This window comes from Aulonocara stuartgranti (assembly GCF_965226115.1).
Source record: "Aulonocara stuartgranti genome assembly, chromosome: 22".
NCBI classification, from domain to species: domain Eukaryota; kingdom Metazoa; phylum Chordata; class Actinopteri; order Cichliformes; family Cichlidae; genus Aulonocara; species Aulonocara stuartgranti.
Window position 1 is genome coordinate 29,661,908 of NC_138957.1, and position 19,286 is coordinate 29,681,193.

Genomic DNA, 19,286 nt, shown 5'->3' on the forward strand with positions numbered 1-19,286 from the left:
CCTCCGCACTTGTAGATCAAGTGACCGGTGGAGGTGGACTTGCCGGAGTCGACATGGCCAATGACCACGATGTTAATGTGGGTCTTTTCCTCTCCCATTGTTTTCGTTTCTGTGGGCAAGATTAAATAAAAATAAAAATTGCGTTAGGCTTACTATTAAGTACCCGTTAGGCTTCGTTAACAGACATGCATGTACAACTAAGCTATCGCATCTTGAGCCCGGCTACATTAGGAAACCATCCCGGCATGTAGGCATAATGAAAGTACATAAAAAATGAAAACATATTAAAACATATTGTCTTTTTAATTTATACGGAGTTAAAAACTGAAATTCAACTTCATGGCTACTCAGGCGCTAGGCCTTAGCCGCTAGTAGGCGGCTGCTACTGCTAGGCCTCACTCGGCCACAAGCCAGCCGAGACACGTGTTACTCCACTGGGCCACGTCGGATAAAGTTACAAAGATCGCCAAATATTCAGAAGCTTTCATGTCCGGACTTCAAGTACTTTTTGCTTCGGATAAATACGGTTAAATTGTTTCAATAAGGAGAGAGAAGAAATGCCATTCAAGCATCTTCGGATCTCCGGTCTGGCAGCCCTCCTTCGTTCGCGTTAACCACTCTACATTTTCTCCTCCCTCGTAAAAAATCTTTCATTAAAAGTTTAAAAACAGCATCCAGTAAACCTAAAAATCAAATAAAGAAGAAGATAAGGCCAGACGGGTCCCTCTATGTGAAGAATGGGAGCTAAACTCACCGGTGTTTCTGGGTTTTCACGGCCAAAGCTGCTGCCCCTAACCCAGGTAACAGAAAGAGGAAGACTGGGGCCGGTTGTAGAGGTTTTATACTGAATGGGAGGCAACCTCTGTGGAGATCGTCGACAGCACCAAATTCCTGGGCGTGCACCTGGAGAAGGACCTCGGCTGGTCCCTCAACACCAGCTCCCTGCACAAGAAAACCCAACAGCGTCTCTTCTTTCTGAGAAGACTGAGAAAGGCTCGGCTTCCACCACCGATCCTGACCACCTTCTATAGAGGAACTATCGAGAGCATCCTGAGCGGCTGCATCACTGTCTGGTTTGGGAACTGTGCCATATCAGACAGCAAGACCCTACAGCGGATAGTGGTGTAGATGTCCTCTATTGAGGACATCTACACCACTGCGCACTTCCTAATTTTTGCTGCTACACTAAGGAATGTTTACTGTTCCTGCACTACCTCAACTCATCATCACAAAACCTTATTGTTATGTTACGTTGTATTTTTTGTTGTTGTTTTTTTTGGTCGCACTGTCACTTGCTGCTCTTGTTTGCACATTTGCACGTGCACTTTGTTGTCTGCTGTCTGATAACAAAAAAAAAAGTCATCCTTAGATAGTTAGATAGTTTTTTGTTAATTTATGAGAGAGATACTCTATTGAGGACATCTACACCACACGATGCATTCGCAAAGCCACCAGCATTGTGGCTGATCGGACACACCCCTCTCACACACTCTTCACACTCCTGCCATCTGGAAAAAGGTACCGAAGCATTCGGGCACACACATCCAGACTGTGCAACAGCTTTTTTCCACAAGCCATCCGTCTCCTCAGCAAAAAGGGACTGACTGATAAACACGCACACACACACATACACACACACTAACATTATCACTCAGCTTAACTCAACTACCTCAAAACATTGAGACTGGACTGACTAATCAACACAAGCGCAAACACACTGTCCTACACCACCAAACCATCGTACACACCAACCTGTAAATGCTCTTTTGCACAATATTATTACTGGACTTTTTGCACTAACTTCTGCACTTCCTAATTTTTGCTGCTACACTAAGGAATGTTTACTGTTCCTGCACTACCTCAACTCATCATCACAAAACCTTATTGTTATGTTACGTTGTATTTTTTGTTGTTGTTTTTTTTGGTCGCACTGTCACTTGCTGCTCTTGTTTGCACATTTGCACGTGCACTTTGTTGTCTGCTGTCTGATAACAAAAAAAAAGTCATCCTTAGATAGTTAGATAGTTTTTTGTTAATTTATGAGAGAGATACTCCCATACAGCTTGTGACAAAATTTGATTCGATTTGATTGATGACCCTAGCCTTGACCTTTTGACCTCCCTCCTCCCCCTCCCCCCTTTCCCCTCCCCCACCGGAAGTGTGTAATTTGATCCCCTAAGCGTGACGAATTGCATCCGGAGAAGGGAGGGGGAAACCCCCCGGAAGTGTGTAATTTGATCCCTAAGCGCGCCACCTGTTGCGCCACCTGTTGTTGGAAAAAAAGAAAAAAAGGTTTTTAGAGGGAGGGAGGGGTCTGCGGCGGGGAGGAGAATAAAAGCAGAGAGGAGGCCGTCACAATTTCTAGGCACAGACGCAAGATGGATCCTTTCATTCTGCAGCCCAGCGTTCCTGTGTACTTGGACGGCGAAGAGATCTGCTCTCCCGAGGCCGCTAGAGAGACAGAGCGGTAGTTAGTTTTCCACAAACTCATAGTCTGAATTCTGTTTCAATATTATGACAATTTTCTCTGTATTTCTTTTTTTTTTTTTTTTTACAATAGCGGATGTAATTTTACTTTCTTAAGCTGCACCGGCGCTTGTAATGGGAAAAAAGAGTGACTTCCTATTGCCTGTAGAGAACCGTTTCTTTCAATAGTATTTTATTTTCCTATAATACAGACGCAGTAAAAAACCTTTAAGATGATCAGCCTAGCAACAAATTGCATTTTTAGGCTACACCATAGCTTGTGATGAAAAGAAGAACTTTCTATCCACTTGTAACCTACAGGCTGCCTACCCCGTATGTGTAAAAATGAATAAATATCCCTTAGTGAATACTTTTCTTTGAATACTACTTTTCCTTTTGAGAGTCCCTTTTACAAGGGACTGAAAAACAAACCATAAAAGATAATTGCCGTGACAGGCGATCTTGTTTCACACACACACACACACACACCGCGGGTCAAGGAGGAGTGAGACAGCAGATATCAGTTTTTTCTCAATGCTTATAACCTATAACGCGCCCCCCAAAAAATATTATTATTATTAAAAGATCTATATGAGGTAGGTTTTGCGCAGCCTGCTCCTTGTCAGACCAAAGTAGAGAGTTTTTTTTCTTCATTACTTTTACAATGGGTTTTCTCAATAGACAGAAAATGAAAATGATGACACTGAGGAGTCAACAGCCGATATTATCATTGCTTGTAACCCGGTAAATAATTTCGTACATCTCCCCATAAAATAAGCCTTAGTGGAAAAAAGCTCATATTCGAATAAGTTTATTAAAGCACCCCCCTCTGTGGGAAAGAGTTTTTTTTTCTCAGAGTCAAGTTTAAACCATGAGGCGAGTTTTGTCAACAGGAGGCGAGTTTTGTCACGAGCAAGAACAAGGGCAGACAACTGTTGCCCATAAAGTAAAACAAATATCCGCCTCTAAGTCGTATTTTACCTTTTTACCTGCCTAGATCACTGTAATAACTTACAGATTCTCTGCCAGGGAAATATAATTTTTGCAAGTGGTAATGCTGTACTTTACTAAAACCACTGAATAAAGCGCAAACTGTCCATCATATTGTTACAGGAATACCTGTGTATTGATTTGCTGATGCATAAAATGTATAAATGTTACCAGTAGATTAAAGTATCGCTTGCACTGCTGGAATTGCAGCGATTAGAACACAGAACTCTCATGAAGAGTACCTATTCAAGCAGTAAAATTGATTTCACTTTTTTATCTGCCAACAAATTAAAGTGATTCCCATTTTCCTTTATTAGATATTAGACAGGAGATGTGAATGTTTAAATGTTTCGGAGCTCTAATGTGCAGCTGTCACCTTAGAACAGCGGCACTCTGCAATAAAAATAATTAACTTGAACTAAAATGTAGTGTTAACCTCTTTATTTGTGTAAGTGTTGCATTTCACTGTTCTGTTTTGGGGTTTGTTTGTTTTTTTATGTTCTTGTGAAGATATGACCTGAGTCACACCGTGCCACTTGGTGAAGAGTGCTGTAAAAATAAAATAGGGGAGACATGATGGAATTAATGAAGGCCAGCTGATATCCAGCCTCCCCTAGCACTGCCCTCTGAACCCACTGCTCCACCCCTCCCTTGCAGCTGAGCCTGCCACTGTTCTTTATAGAGTTTTAATTACCATTTTATCACCATCCTTATCATCTGTCTGTGACTGGAGTAGGTGGCACTCATAGGGATCACTTTTGTGGGAAAGAAGTCATATGACCTGTGAAATGCCCTTTTTTAACTTTGAAGTGAACATGCATAAAGCATAAGGCAGGAAGCTGGCCTTAGTGGAGAAAGCTGACAACCACCAATGTAATAGCTGTTATTTCTAACTGGGGTTTTTAAGTCAGGCCAGCTAATGCAAAGAAAGCCTGGCTGTGTAAGTGTGCAGTCAACCCCTCAGGCCACTAGTGTTTATTGATAATATTACCTCTGATGGAAGTAGTCACATCATGCATGGGGCTGTACTCTGCTTGAATTCAGCCATATGCTGCAAAACTCTTTGACCCTTCACAGTGCAAATGGATAATTAAGCATTCTACCAAAGCAACCCAGGAGTTTCTCAAGGTAAAGAAAATGGATAGTCTTCAGTGGCCAAGTTAGTCACCTGATCTCAGTGTAGTAGAGCAGCCTTTCTGTTACTGAAGGCAAAATTGAATACAGAAATACAAATAAACAAGCAGAAACTGAAGACAGCTGCAGTAGCCTGGAAGAGCATCTCAAGAGAGGAAACACAGCATTTCATGAACTACAGGCGTTCTATCCTTATGGCAGTCATTGACTGCAAGATTTTACATACAAGTAAAAATATAAGTAAAATATTTTAAAAAGTCATAATATTTAAAATGATGTTAGCTTGTTGAATTACTTCCAAGTCTCTGAAAATGAAGACATAAGTATCAAAATGGTTGTAAGCACTTAACAATGTATGTAATAATTTAGTTTTGAATAATAGATGAAAGCCTGCGCTTCAATCACATCTTTTTTTTGTTCATTTAAGTTCTGCTGTGGTGGTGCACAAAGTCAAAATCACAAAAAAAAGAGGTAATATTATCAATAAACACTAGTGGCCTGAGGGGTTGACTGCACACTTACACAGCCAGGCTTTCTTTGCATTAGCTGGCCTGACTTAAAAACCCCAGTTAGAAATAACAGCTATTACATTGGTGGTTGTCAGCTTTCTCCACTAAGGCCAGCTTCCTGCCTTATGCTTTATGCATGTTCACTTCAAAGTTAAAAAAGGGCATTTCACAGGTCATATGACTTCTTTCCCACAAAAGTGATCCCTATGAGTGCCACCTACTCCAGTCACAGACAGATGATAAGGATGGTGATAAAATGGTAATTAAAACTCTATAAAGAACAGTGGCAGGCTCAGCTGCAAGGGAGGGGTGGAGCAGTGGGTTCAGAGGGCAGTGCTAGGGGAGGCTGGATATCAGCTGGCCTTCATTAATTCCATCATGTCTCCCCTATTTTATTTTTACAGCACTCTTCACCAAGTGGCACGGTGTGACTCAGGTCATATCTTCACAAGAACATAAAAAAACAAACAAACCCCAAAACAGAACAGTGAAATGCAACACTTACACAAATAAAGAGGTTAACACTACATTTTAGTTCAAGTTAATTATTTTTATTGCAGAGTGCCGCTGTTCTAAGGTGACAGCTGCACATTAGAGCTCCGAAACATTTAAACATTCACATCTCCTGTCTAATATCTAATAAAGGAAAATGGGAATCACTTTAATTTGTTGGCAGATAAAAAAGTGAAATCAATTTTACTGCTTGAATAGGTACTCTTCATGAGAGTTCTGTGTTCTAATCGCTGCAATTCCAGCAGTGCAAGCGATACTTTAATCTACTGGTAACATTTATACATTTTATGCATCAGCAAATCAATACACAGGTATTCCTGTAACAATATGATGGACAGTTTGCGCTTTATTCAGTGGTTTTAGTAAAGTACAGCATTACCACTTGCAAAAATTATATTTCCCTGGCAGAGAATCTGTAAGTTATTACAGTGATCTAGGCAGGTAAAAAGGTAAAATACGACTTAGAGGCGGATATTTGTTTTACTTTATGGGCAACAGTTGTCTGCCCTTGTTCTTGCTCGTGACAAAACTCGCCTCCTGTTGACAAAACTCGCCTCATGGTTTAAACTTGACTCTGAGAAAAAAAACTCTTTCCCACAGAGGGGGGTGCTTTAATAAACTTATTCGAATATGAGCTTTTTTCCACTAAGGCTTATTTTATGGGGAGATGTACGAAATTATTTACCGGGTTACAAGCAATGATAATATCGGCTGTTGACTCCTCAGTGTCATCATTTTCATTTTCTGTCTATTGAGAAAACCCATTGTAAAAGTAATGAAGAAAAAAAACTCTCTACTTTGGTCTGACAAGGAGCAGGCTGCGCAAAACCTACCTCATATAGATCTTTTAATAATAATAATATTTTTTGGGGGGCGCGTTATAGGTTATAAGCATTGAGAAAAAACTGATATCTGCTGTCTCACTCCTCCTTGACCCGCGGTGTGTGTGTGTGTGTGTGTGAAACAAGATCGCCTGTCACGGCAATTATCTTTTATGGTTTGTTTTTCAGTCCCTTGTAAAAGGGACTCTCAAAAGGAAAAGTAGTATTCAAAGAAAAGTATTCACTAAGGGATATTTATTCATTTTTACACATACGGGGTAGGCAGCCTGTAGGTTACAAGTGGATAGAAAGTTCTTCTTTTCATCACAAGCTATGGTGTAGCCTAAAAATGCAATTTGTTGCTAGGCTGATCATCTTAAAGGTTTTTTACTGCGTCTGTATTATAGGAAAATAAAATACTATTGAAAGAAACGGTTCTCTACAGGCAATAGGAAGTCACTCTTTTTTCCCATTACAAGCGCCGGTGCAGCTTAAGAAAGTAAAATTACATCCGCTATTGTAAAAAAAAAAAAAAAAAAAAAAAAGAAATACAGAGAAAATTGTCATAATATTGAAACAGAATTCAGACTATGAGTTTGTGGAAAACTAACTACCGCTCTGTCTCTCTAGCGGCCTCGGGAGAGCAGATCTCTTCGCCGTCCAAGTACACAGGAACGCTGGGCTGCAGAATGAAAGGATCCATCTTGCGTCTGTGCCTAGAAATTGTGACGGCCTCCTCTCTGCTTTTATTCTCCTCCCCGCCGCAGACCCCTCCCTCCCTCTAAAAACCTTTTTTTCTTTTTTTCCAACAACAGGTGGCGCAACAGGTGGCGCGCTTAGGGATCAAATTACACACTTCCGGGGGGTTTCCCCCTCCCTTCTCCGGATGCAATTCGTCACGCTTAGGGGATCAAATTACACACTTCCGGTGGGGGAGGGGAAAGGGGGGAGGGGGAGGGGGGAGGTCAAAAGGTCAAGGCTAGGGTCATCAATCAAATCGAATCAAATTTTGTCACAAGCTGTATGGGAGTATCTCTCTCATAAATTAACAAAAAACTATCTAACTATCTAAGGATGACTTTTTTTTTTGTTATCAGACAGCAGACAACAAAGTGCACGTGCAAATGTGCAAACAAGAGCAGCAAGTGACAGTGCGACCAAAAAAAACAACAACAAAAAATACAACGTAACATAACAATAAGGTTTTGTGATGATGAGTTGAGGTAGTGCAGGAACAGTAAACATTCCTTAGTGTAGCAGCAAAAATTAGGAAGTGCAGAAGTTAGTGCAAAAAGTCCAGTAATAATATTGTGCAAAAGAGCATTTACAGGTTGGTGTGTACGATGGTTTGGTGGTGTAGGACAGTGTGTTTGCGCTTGTGTTGATTAGTCAGTCCAGTCTCAATGTTTTGAGGTAGTTGAGTTAAGCTGAGTGATAATGTTAGTGTGTGTGTATGTGTGTGTGTGCGTGTTTATCAGTCAGTCCCTTTTTGCTGAGGAGACGGATGGCTTGTGGAAAAAAGCTGTTGCACAGTCTGGATGTGTGTGCCCGAATGCTTCGGTACCTTTTTCCAGATGGCAGGAGTGTGAAGAGTGTGTGAGAGGGGTGTGTCCGATCAGCCACAATGCTGGTGGCTTTGCGAATGCATCGTGTGGTGTAGATGTCCTCAATAGAGGGGAGAGAGACCCCGATGATCTTCTCTGCTGTTCCCACTATCCGCTGTAGGGTCTTGCTGTCTGATATGGCACAGTTCCCAAACCAGACAGTGATGCAGCCGCTCAGGATGCTCTCGATAGTTCCTCTATAGAAGGTGGTCAGGATCGGTGGTGGAAGCCGAGCCTTTCTCAGTCTTCTCAGAAAGAAGAGACGCTGTTGGGTTTTCTTGTGCAGGGAGCTGGTGTTGAGGGACCAGCCGAGGTCCTTCTCCAGGTGCACGCCCAGGAATTTGGTGCTGTCGACGATCTCCACAGAGGAGCCGTTGATGCTCAGCGGTGAGTGGTCGCCTCGTGTCCTCCTAAAGTCAACAACCATCTCTTTTGTCTTGTCAACATTCAGAGACAGGTTGTTGTCTTTACACCAGTCCGTTAGTCTCTGCACTTCCTCTCTGTACGCTGACTCATCGTTCTTGCTAATGAGACCCACCACGGTCGTGTCATCAGCGAACTTAATGATGTGATTTGAACTGTGTGTTTCTACACAGTCATGAGTCAGCAGTGTGAACAGCAGAGGACTGAGCACACAGCCTTGTGGGGCCCCAGTGCTCAGTGTGGTGGTGCTGGAGGTGCAGTTCCCGATCCGTACTGACTGAGGCCTTCCGGTCAGAAAGTCCAGGATCCAGTTGCAGAGGGAGGTGTTCAGGCCCAACAGGCTCAGCTTTCCGATCAGTTGTTGGGGGATGATCGTGTTGAATGCTGAGCTGAAATCTATGTACAGCATTTGGATGTGTGAGTCCTTCTTGTCCAAGTGTGTCAAGGCAAGATGGAGTGCAGTGGAGATGGCGTCGTCCGTTGCGCGGTTATGGCGGTATGCAAATTGCAGTGGGTCCAGTGAGGGGGGCAGCAGGGTCTTGATGTGTGTCATGACGAGCCGTTCGAAGCACTTCATGATGGTGGGTGTAAGTGCAACAGGACGGTAGTCGTTGAGACAGGACACAGAAGACTTCTTGGGCATGGGGACGATGGTGTTGGCCTTGAGGCACGTGGGAACGACGGCACTGCTCAGAGAGATGTTGAAGATGTCGGTGAGAACATCTGCCAGCTGATTTAGATACATTTTATCCATTTTATCTTGAAAACAGTTTCTGTTAAAAAGTCCATGATGGCGGCGTTGGCATGCCTTCCTCTGACCTCAACTTCCCGGAACGAGGGTGTAACAGCCGTGTGCGCATGCGGGGTGGGGCTTAACGCGCACAGAGGGCTGGTGGTGAATGTGCACTTTGTCTGACGGTCTGAGGCCTCCAGTGAACAGAGAATAAGGCAAGATGTTTGTGTATAAAACAAAGCCCACAGGCTGGATCACGGGCTTTGTTTTATATTCAAACCTCTGAATATGACTTGCATACAATATGATTTAGAATTTTTTTTTAAATAATTTTGGAAAATCTATTAAACCTAATAGATTGATTAAATGTCCCTTTTTTGGCTCCTGTTAATTTGAACACTTGGTGTACTTAAATTTGGTGTCTTAGGATCCATATTGAAATTTCCCATGTAGATATTTGGACTGTGATCCAGTTTGACTTAAATTTCACCAATTTCTCCCCCCCCCCCGACGGGTAAGGGCTCCTTCAAGTACGCCTGGGTGCTGGACAAACTGAAGGCCGAGTGTGAGCGTGGTATCACCATCGATATCGCTCTGTGGAAGTTCGAGGCCAGCAAGTACTACGTGACCATCATTGATGCCCCTGGACACAGAGACAGCGATGATGAAATGGAAATAGATGTAGGAGAGAAAGACAGTGATGACGAGATGGAAATAGATGTAGGAGAGAAAGACAGTGATGACGAGATGGATATCGATGGCTAATCAGTACTGATGGCTAAATGAAGGGTTCATTATTAAATCTACAACTTAAAATGAACTGCTTCCTTTTGACTTGTTTTGATGAATAAACCATTTTTGTTTGTGTGTTCTCCTTTTGCTTGTGACTTCTTAAATGTTTTTTACTAATAAAAAACAATTACACAAAAAAATAGGAGTATGCTTGTGTTGTGAGGTCCCTGCCTCCACTTGATTATGTAATTAACCAGTAGAGGTGGGAATCACCATACATCCCACGATACGATATTATCACAATACTTAATGCATGATACGATATTGTTGCAATTTTTAAAAATATTTTGCGATATTCAGAGTCTGTACATAAAGGTAAACTTTATCAATATTCATTTAATCTAATAACAAAGTCTCACACTCAGTCTTTCTCTCATTTCAGTCAGTTTTATTGTTGACAAACTGAACGGCTTGTATTACAGTCTAGTCCAACTTACCATCTGGTACAATTATAGCTATTCTGAACTATGAAATTTGTGAAAACTATGCAGCCCCTTCAGCAACTGAAGAATTTGAAAGTAAATTAAAACAAAATATAATTTTACATTAAATAAAAAAGTTTTAAACTTAATTAAAATAAAACATGTCTTAAATGAAAATAAGTAAACTGTCATGTTTATTGCTGCCATAAAAAAGTTAAACACATTTGGACAGTGAAGGAATGTCAGGATTCTTGCTCTGAAAAAGGAGCTGATCAACATGCTCTGAAGTCAGAGCATGTTCCAGTTCACAAAAACTTTTTTTGCAACAAAATATCGATTTCTGCTGTCCCTGTATCGATACATTATTAGCAAACAAAATATCACGATACTACACAGTATCGAACTTTTCCCCCACCCCTATTCACCAGTGGACAGGTACGTTTATATAACGTCTATCATTATAACTATATGTGTTAGAGGAAAAATGATTCTATGTTTCTTTACCTTCTTTTAAATGTGCAAAGATACCCTTTGTCTGTGTTTAGATTAGTTTAGAAGTGTCTTTTAGACTTTCCCAGCAAAGACATATTGTTTCTGGGACATACTGTTTTAGATTGTTTTATCTTTCCTAGCTCTCTGCTGACGAGACTAGCACCATATATGGAGTTGTTTTATTTTATCTGTTTATTATTTTCTTATCCTGTTCTCACTGTCTCTGTGCTCTGTGCCTATAAAAATTGCCAAGCCACTGTGCATGGTGTGAGTTCTTCTTCGCAGCTCACCCGTGTACACGTTTGCAAAGAAAGTAACTTTGTCTCATTGTGTCTTTATTCCTCCTGGGTTTTTTGCAGAGTTTTCTCCCAACATTTCTTGGTCCTTCTGAGCCGGAGCACCTCCATCATGTCCCATCTCCGTGACCAGTCCATGTTGCATGACTGTCGACAGCTCACATACTAGGTGTGTGATAACAGTCCAAGAGCGTTAAATTCGGGTCTTGGCCAATGTCTTAGAAAGCGACCCACGGCGGTGGGGCCCGATCGAGGTGGACCAGATCCGGCGACACTGACCAGGTAGATACAGACACACTGACACAATCTTGCGTAAAAGCGTATTTTAAATTCAGGGAATTTAAAATAGCGGAAGTAGCTCGTCGACTGGTAGCGTAGCTCGTCGACTGGTAGCGTAGCTCGTCGACTGGTAGCTTGGAGCTCGTCGACTGGTAGCTTTGGAGCTCTGGGTAGCTCCCCCAGCTGGGTCTAGACTGGGTCTAGGGAGTAAGTAGCTCTCCACTGCAGGAGCTCCCCTTATGATAAGGGTTCCGGTCGCGCGAATAGGTGTGAATGTGAATGTGTGTGTGTATTGTTTTAATTAAGGGAGCAAGCTGAATTTTCACGGTCCAATAAGAGACTGAGCTGCTCCTACTGTGTTTTTCTTTCACTGCTGTTCACTGACGTGCTGGTGGTTTGGGAGAACGGTCGAGTTTCGTCTCGTAAAGTTCACACCGCTTTTGGAAATAGTCCGAAAGTCGAAGGGCGTGTGAGCATCCACTCTCATTCCCCATACCAGCGAAGGTGGATAGCAGCTGTGTTGTCAATTTACTATAAATAATATAAGTACATGCATGGGTAATCAAACAAGTGAAATTGAAACTCACTCCTGCTGACGAGCAGTGGTGAGAAAAGAAAAGTCCAGGCGCCGGACAAAACACTGTCTGTAAATTGAGAAATTTAAGAAAACAAAATATAAACAGTCAGAAGAACAGAACTCAACTGCCAGTTTAGTAAAACCAGAAGACGAGACACTGTGCAGTCCCCACAATCCTTTTAGTAAAGCCATCACCCATTCCTGCAGCCGCATCTGCAGCACCACCCATATCAGGAAGAACATAATAATCCCTTATTAAGTGAAAACTAGAGATCAAAGTAGTTTGAAGTAGTTTAAAAGGGTTGAAAACAGACCCCACTGAGTAGATATAAATATAAAAAGTACGAACTAAGGATAAACAAAGGGAAAATTACAGTAGAAATTATCTTTAGAGTATTTGAAATTAATAATAGCAAGGATAACAACCTGTAAAGTGATATTAACAATGAAACACAGTTGGCATGATGACCATGCCCAGAATGTATAAAATGAATATAAAGCAAATAATTCACACGAAAATATTTTAATAAAATAAATAAGGTATATTAAGGCTGTGTCATTGTTCAGCCAAGGACAGTGTGTGAAAAGGTAACTGTCTCCAGCTTGGGAAAATGGTGATACTGCAGATCACCTGAAGCCCTTGATGGATACAAAATAAAATATAAATATGGAAAAGCAAATCTGTGCAGATTGGATGAATTCTAAATTATCTGTTTGCTGAATAAGATGATCCTAACTATCAAATTGGCTCAGTAGTAGTATAATGGTACACACAAATGAAATATTATAATATGCTATTGCTATTATATAAGACAAGGATGATAATATTAACAATGACATAATATTAATATGAAGAGGCACCTTAGTCGGTTATGATGTGAGGTGGATAATTGTTAAACAGTAGTCTGCATCAAGCTTAAGGTTTGCTGAAACTCAGTGTAATGACATGTGAGATGAAGACAATACAGAGAATAACTAAACTAATGAAGTGCATAGAGGCACTTGACCAGCTTGAAACCTATCATTCTAGAATGACACATTGCTGAGATATAGAGCACACCTATAATAACAACCAATAAGCAAAACCCTGTAGACAACAGCTAAAACTACAGGATTGAGAAGCTGAATTAAGTATGTAGACACTGCTAAGCTGATGAGCATGTTACACATTTTCTTTTATTTTTATTTATTTGTTTCTTTTAGAGCAGAAGCTGCACGCTATTAAAAGCCAACATATGCAGACTTCTGCCTTGTTCGGGTGGCAGCATTTTTTCTTTTTTCTTTTGTGTCCTGACACGTTTATGTTTTTGTTTTTGTTTGATTATTTTGTTGGTTTTGGAAACGAATTTAAACGAACTTGTGACAATACTTGAGAATCACAGTGACACATAGTGATTAGGCATATGATTGAAAAATGCCTAGGTTTAGAGCTGTGAGCTATGAGCTGTGACCAATGCAAAGTTTAAATATATATATATATATATGTATAAATGGGAAACAACCCTAACTTCAAAGTTTGAAATGTGTGAGATGCATGAATTGTTTGAAAAACTAGAAATTATCTAAAAATGCCTTAAGTGAAAATGTAGTGTTGCATCTATAGAGAAGAGAAAAAAAAGAAGCATTCTGTAACTTAAAAATAAGGCTGACGTGTTGACAATAGACTAAGAGACTCATTTGCAGGTGGCTATCAGGAACACAGAGACACGCAAGCAAGGTCACAGACACCAAGGCTGTAGACAGCCACGCAGAGACAGCAGATAAAATAGAGACAACGCCTGCTAGAACCGTGGAGAGGAAGGTCACTTCACACGAGATTGTAGGAGTAGGCCACAGAGAAATAATGCAAAACAGTTTTGAGGCAGCCACTTAAGAACTTACAGTTTTCAAAGGACAAATTAGTTGTAAAGTCAGCTTCAGGCCACACAACTGTACAACAATTAACTGCCCCTTTAGAACTAGTACATACAGCAAGTGGCCGCAGGTGCTTTATTAAATGCATATATGACCCGTCGTGTCCAGTAAATTTGCTAGGTAGAGACGCTCTGACAAAACTTAGGATAGGTGTGATACCAGAAAAGAATGGCATGACTGCTGAGTGCATGCTAAATGACACCCCACCAGAGCCAGATAGCACTAACACAGAAAACAGTAGCCGCGTGTGTCTCTCTCAAGGCTACGGTGTTCCACATTATTACTGGACTCTCGCTTTGCCAGAGCTAAAAGCACTACACGATGTGGCCCGTCAACACACACCCGCCACATCCACTTTCCAGAAACCGACCGAGTATCACAACACTCTGAGATTTAAACAAACTCCAGGCCCAGATCCACCTTATTATCAGCAAGTGTGGAAGCTAGGAGAACAGCGTTTGACCTTACAGCACAGGCCGGAATTGTGTAGGTTACGCAGTGACCACAGACAGTAAGATAATAGAAGCAAAAACCATTTTCTTCTTCATATTCTGCACAGAGCGCTGAGCTGATAGCTGTGATACGCGCATGTGAAATACACAAAGACAAACGAATAAACATACATACAGACAGCCAGTATGTTTTCTCTGCTGTGCATCATTTCGCAAAAATTTGGCAAAACAGAGGAATGATTACATCAACCGGAAAACCGGTTCAGCATGCCAACCTGTTACAACGCCTACTGACTGTAATACATTTACCACAACAACTCGCATTATGTAAATGTGCAGCACACAAAACTGATGGCTCTTTCATTTCTAGAGGCAACAACTTTGCTGACAGAGCAGCAAAACAGGCGGCACAAATGCCAAACACTACAGTCATGGCAGTGCACACACATCAGATTCCACTGGATGTGTTGAAAAATGAACAAAAAGCAGCAAGCACAGCAGAGCAGGCAAAATGGCTAAAACACGGTGCAGTTCTGACAAACGACTTAATGATGTGCTATGGCAAGCCAGTGTTGCCAAAATCTCTCCACAAAACAGCAGCATTAGTGGTTCAAGGTTCAAGGTTCTTTATTTGTCACATGCATAGTTATACAAGTATAACACACAGTGAAATGTGGCCTGACACGCTCCTCGACATGTGCAAAAATTTGGGGGGGGGGGGGGGGGGGGTGTAGAGGAAGAACATTATAAATATATATATAGTATATACACTGGGTGAATGTGCAGTAGTAGCAGCAAGCAGGTGAATTCTGTACATTAATATGAATAGACATCTGACTATTTTACAGGATAGACAATATAAACATATTTAAAATTAAAGGAATTGCAATGTACATTGTGCCTGGGTTTAGTGTCTGGAAGAGAGTCCTGTCTCAGTCAATTATAGATGATGTGAGAGGGCGGGTGTGTGTGTTTAGAGCATGGATGGCTTGGGGATAGAAGCTCCTCTTGAGTCTCTCTGTCCTTGCCCGGAAGATGCGGAACCTTCTACCAGATTGCAGAAGTTGGAACAGTTTGTTGCCAGGATGGGACGGGTCCTTCAGTATCTGCGCTGCTCTAGTCCGGCATCTCCTGGTGTAGGTGTCCTGAAGCGGGGGGAGAGCAATCCTGCAGCAGCGTTCTGCTAGTGACACATGGCTGTACGCATCTGTCATCGGGGGGAATGACCTGTATTGTCAACTCTCATTTCTACACTGTAAACTTTGAAACCTCAGCAAAACAATTTGTCAGAACGTGCATGACGTGTCAAAAATATAATGCTCAGGGAAACCTGAGACCAAAAAGAGGCCGTTTTCCCACTCCACCTTATCCTTTTCACACAATTCATATGGATTTTATTGAGCTAAGCGAATGTCAAGGGTCGAAATACGCCCTAGTGGTTATAGATGTGTTCTCAAAGTGGCCGGAAATCTATCCAGTGAAAAAGGCAGATGCAATTTCAGTAGCAAAATGCCTGTGCAATCACTTCATACTGTAGAATAAGGAGGGGATGTTTTTCTCATTATCATTTAATATTTTAATATGGCATTATTAGTTCATTAGAAGTATATAACCAGCTTTGCATTAAGCATAAATTGAAGTTTTTGACCTTACATTATTCTTTGCATTACAGTGATGGTGATAACTTTAGTTTGATCTTTTCTTACAGGTACCAGAATAATAACATGATTTTCCATTGCAGATGTAACCATGATCATTCCATACACATTGCAGTTTGTTGCTTATTCTAGAGTTGTGCTCAAGGTAATTAAAGGTTAAAAGCTACAGCCAGCGCGAGTCTGGCTGATCTATGGAGGGCAAAGGCTTTGAGCTTGGAAGGCCGCACGCGCTTACACAGCACTTATAAGATGTTATTCTTGGTGATTTTGTGCTTAGTCATGTTTTAATATGTTTTAAGTAGAAGTAGCTGATCCAGCAATATTTATTTAATATTATATACTTGATTTAGAGCAATACACACTGATGGTCTTAACAAATGAAAGAGTCCTTGTAGCTGCCATGTTGTGTCTTAGCAGGGTACAGACGGTTCCAGGAGACGGGGGCAGTCAGCGTCTGCCCTCGGGAAGGAGACAATGTTATTCTTTGTGTTAAATAAAATTGTCAACATTGATTGTATTACACCTGTCACTACGCATGAGGGGGCGTTCTAATACCCTGATTTCATAAAACTATGGTGATGTGTTTTTTGAGATGAGATCTGAGACTGTCTGCATACAGTGTCCATCTCCCACGTGTGTGATCATTAAATCATCGTTTGACTCAACCCGACCGGACCAGTGTTGTTATTGTGGGTTTTTCCTCTGGTGTCCATCCCCAATATTTTGAACCTTAACATTTTGGGGGCTCGTCCTGTGGTATTGGGGTGGAAGTGTGAGGTGTGGACGGTCTGAGGTTGTCGAGCGGACAGGCACGGACCAGGGATCTGATGTGAGTGGCTCCGCGGGTGCATCTAAAGGTAAGGCACTGCCTGTTGAGTTGTTTCCCAAACTGTGCCAAATTGGGCTGCATTAAATTAAAAGCCTACTCACTGACGTTGCTGGTGAATGTCTGTTTTGATTTTGATGAGAATCACCGTGTGTTATGCAGTTAAAGTTGTTTAAGAGTATTTAATGAAGTTGAAGAAATATGAAAGTAATAATGTTGGGTTTGAGTCCCTGGATATTGAGCTGAAGGCTCAGGTAGTTTGGTAGGGAAATTAGGACAGAAACTGTTCTGGAGGAAACAGAGACTGGTTAATAGTTTTACAAATTAGGTCAGAAACTGTTCTGGAGGTAACAGATACTGTTTAATTGATATGTTAAAATTTGTCAAAATTGTTTAGGTGAAAATTGTTATAGGACGGCACTGGAAGATGCTAAGAAGCACATAGCCCGGAGGTTACGCTCCCTCCTGGCCGTGGACGCGCGGTCTTGACCTGTCGGCGAACAGGGTTAGTTCAGTTTGGCTTAACTGTGGGGTACAGGGCATCCTGAAATAAGCTAGGAGTTAGAATCTCCTCACCGTTTTAAATGGTGTGATGTGCTTTTTTGGACACAGTTAAATTGAGTTAGGGATTTTAGAAATCAGGCCATAGGCTGTTCTGGAGGAAACAGATACTGGTTAATTGATTACAGAAAAGTTATCTTTCTTTGGTGAGATGGTAAAATTTGTCAAAATTGTTTAGGTTCTTTAGAAATCAGGCCATAGGCTGTTCTGGAGGAAACAGATACTGGTTAATTGATTACAAAAAAGTGAGACTTTCTTCGGTGAGACCCGTTATTTTAAATTTGTTGAAATTTGTTAGGTGCTGAATCTGTCAGGCCTGTCAGTGGTTGTAAATATAAGACGTCTTTGTAATATAAAATAGAGTTTTGTCTGAGCTTTGTGTGAGACTCTGTGTGACGCGCAGCTGCTGCGCTGCGAGCTATTTTTAGACGATGTGAACATGCAAATGAGCTGCATTAAAAGGGAGGAGAACGGAGCTTTTCACTTCCTGCCCAGAGTGTGTGTGAGCCTTATAAGCAGAAGGCTTTTTATTGCTGAAAGTTTGTAAATATGCTGCTGGTTTTGATGTTATAACAATATAAATGGTTTCTAATTGAAAAAGAGTGGTTTTAATAATTTTCAGACATACCTTGTATGTAATGTAAAAAGCATTTAAGACTGAGTAACTTCAGTTTTTGAGGAGGATAAGAGAGCGTTCCTAGATCAGAGTAAGCTGCTGTAAGTCAATTGAAAACAATTTAATTAAATCTTAAATATTTTATACTGATAACACAACTGATTTTAAGTCATACCTTTAAATAAGTAAAGTTCATGAAGTTTTCTGAGCTTCCATGACACAGAGAAAGTGGAGTGTTTCACCCTGAAAGGATGAAATGATGCTCTGCCTTTGTTGTCAAGTTCAAACATAGGCCGTAAATAAATATGAGCCACTAATAAGCGTGACATAATTCAGAGATCAGTGGTTGTTAGAAACAGGTACCCATCCGGGTAGAGAAGGTGAGCATCGGGCGTGGTTTCACTCAGCGGTGCTGGCAGGGCTGCCAAACCAGGTCACAGAAGATCTACAGAAAAACCCAGATTTTGCCGTAGCAGATTCGGTGCAGTGGGAAAGACACGTCTCACATCGTTTGCAGCTGGAGCAGGACAGGGCGAACAAGCAGAAAAAAGAGTTGGAGGAGGCACAAGCGTCTCTGCTCAAACTACAGTTGGCGGAGGCCAGAAACAAAGCCTGCGAAAAGAAAAAAGAGGAAAAAGAAAAAACAGAAAAAATGATGATAGTTGCGACCCAGCCTGGTCCTGGGCCTGAATGGCCAGATAGTGGCCCGGGTCCCTGCACTAATGACGGATGGCCCGCCAATGCACCAAGGCAGAACCAACCCACAGGGAATTGGGGAACCGGTGGATCGTACAGAGGGCGTGGTGGCTCAGCGGGGGGAGTACAAAGAGCTCGTAACACGGGGAATCTCAGCAGTGTGCCTTGGAATGTCTGTTGGAGGTGTGGAGCAGAGGGTCATTGGAGCAAATATTGCCCAGAACGTCGGCAGAACAATCAAAGAAGAGGCTACCAATCCCAGGCACGTGGAGCTCCGAGAGCAAGAGATGGCTATAGGGGAGCATATCAGGCCCCAAACCCGAGTGCAGCACCAGCCGCGCAGTATCCAGTGGCTGACTGGAGGGAGGACCAGTACTGAAGGGACCCGGAGGGACCAAACAGCATGGGGATGGCAGATCCCATGCTGTCAATGACTGTAGAAGGGACAGAATTGCCCTTCTTAGTAGACACTGGAGCAACATATTCAACCTTGAGAGCAGCACCAGACAGTG

At 41.8% G+C, this 19,286-nt stretch overlaps 1 long non-coding RNA gene across 1 annotated transcript; it reads right to left on the minus strand.

Annotated features, from left to right (window-relative positions):
* LOC309699407 lies at positions 1 to 814 on the minus strand. The gene is made up of 2 exons (XR_014274326.1): positions 755 to 814; positions 1 to 109 (listed from the first exon to the last, which is right to left on the minus strand). It is a non-coding gene; the product is annotated as an uncharacterized lncRNA (long non-coding RNA).
* Positions 815 to 19,286: the final 18,472 nt, after the last annotated feature.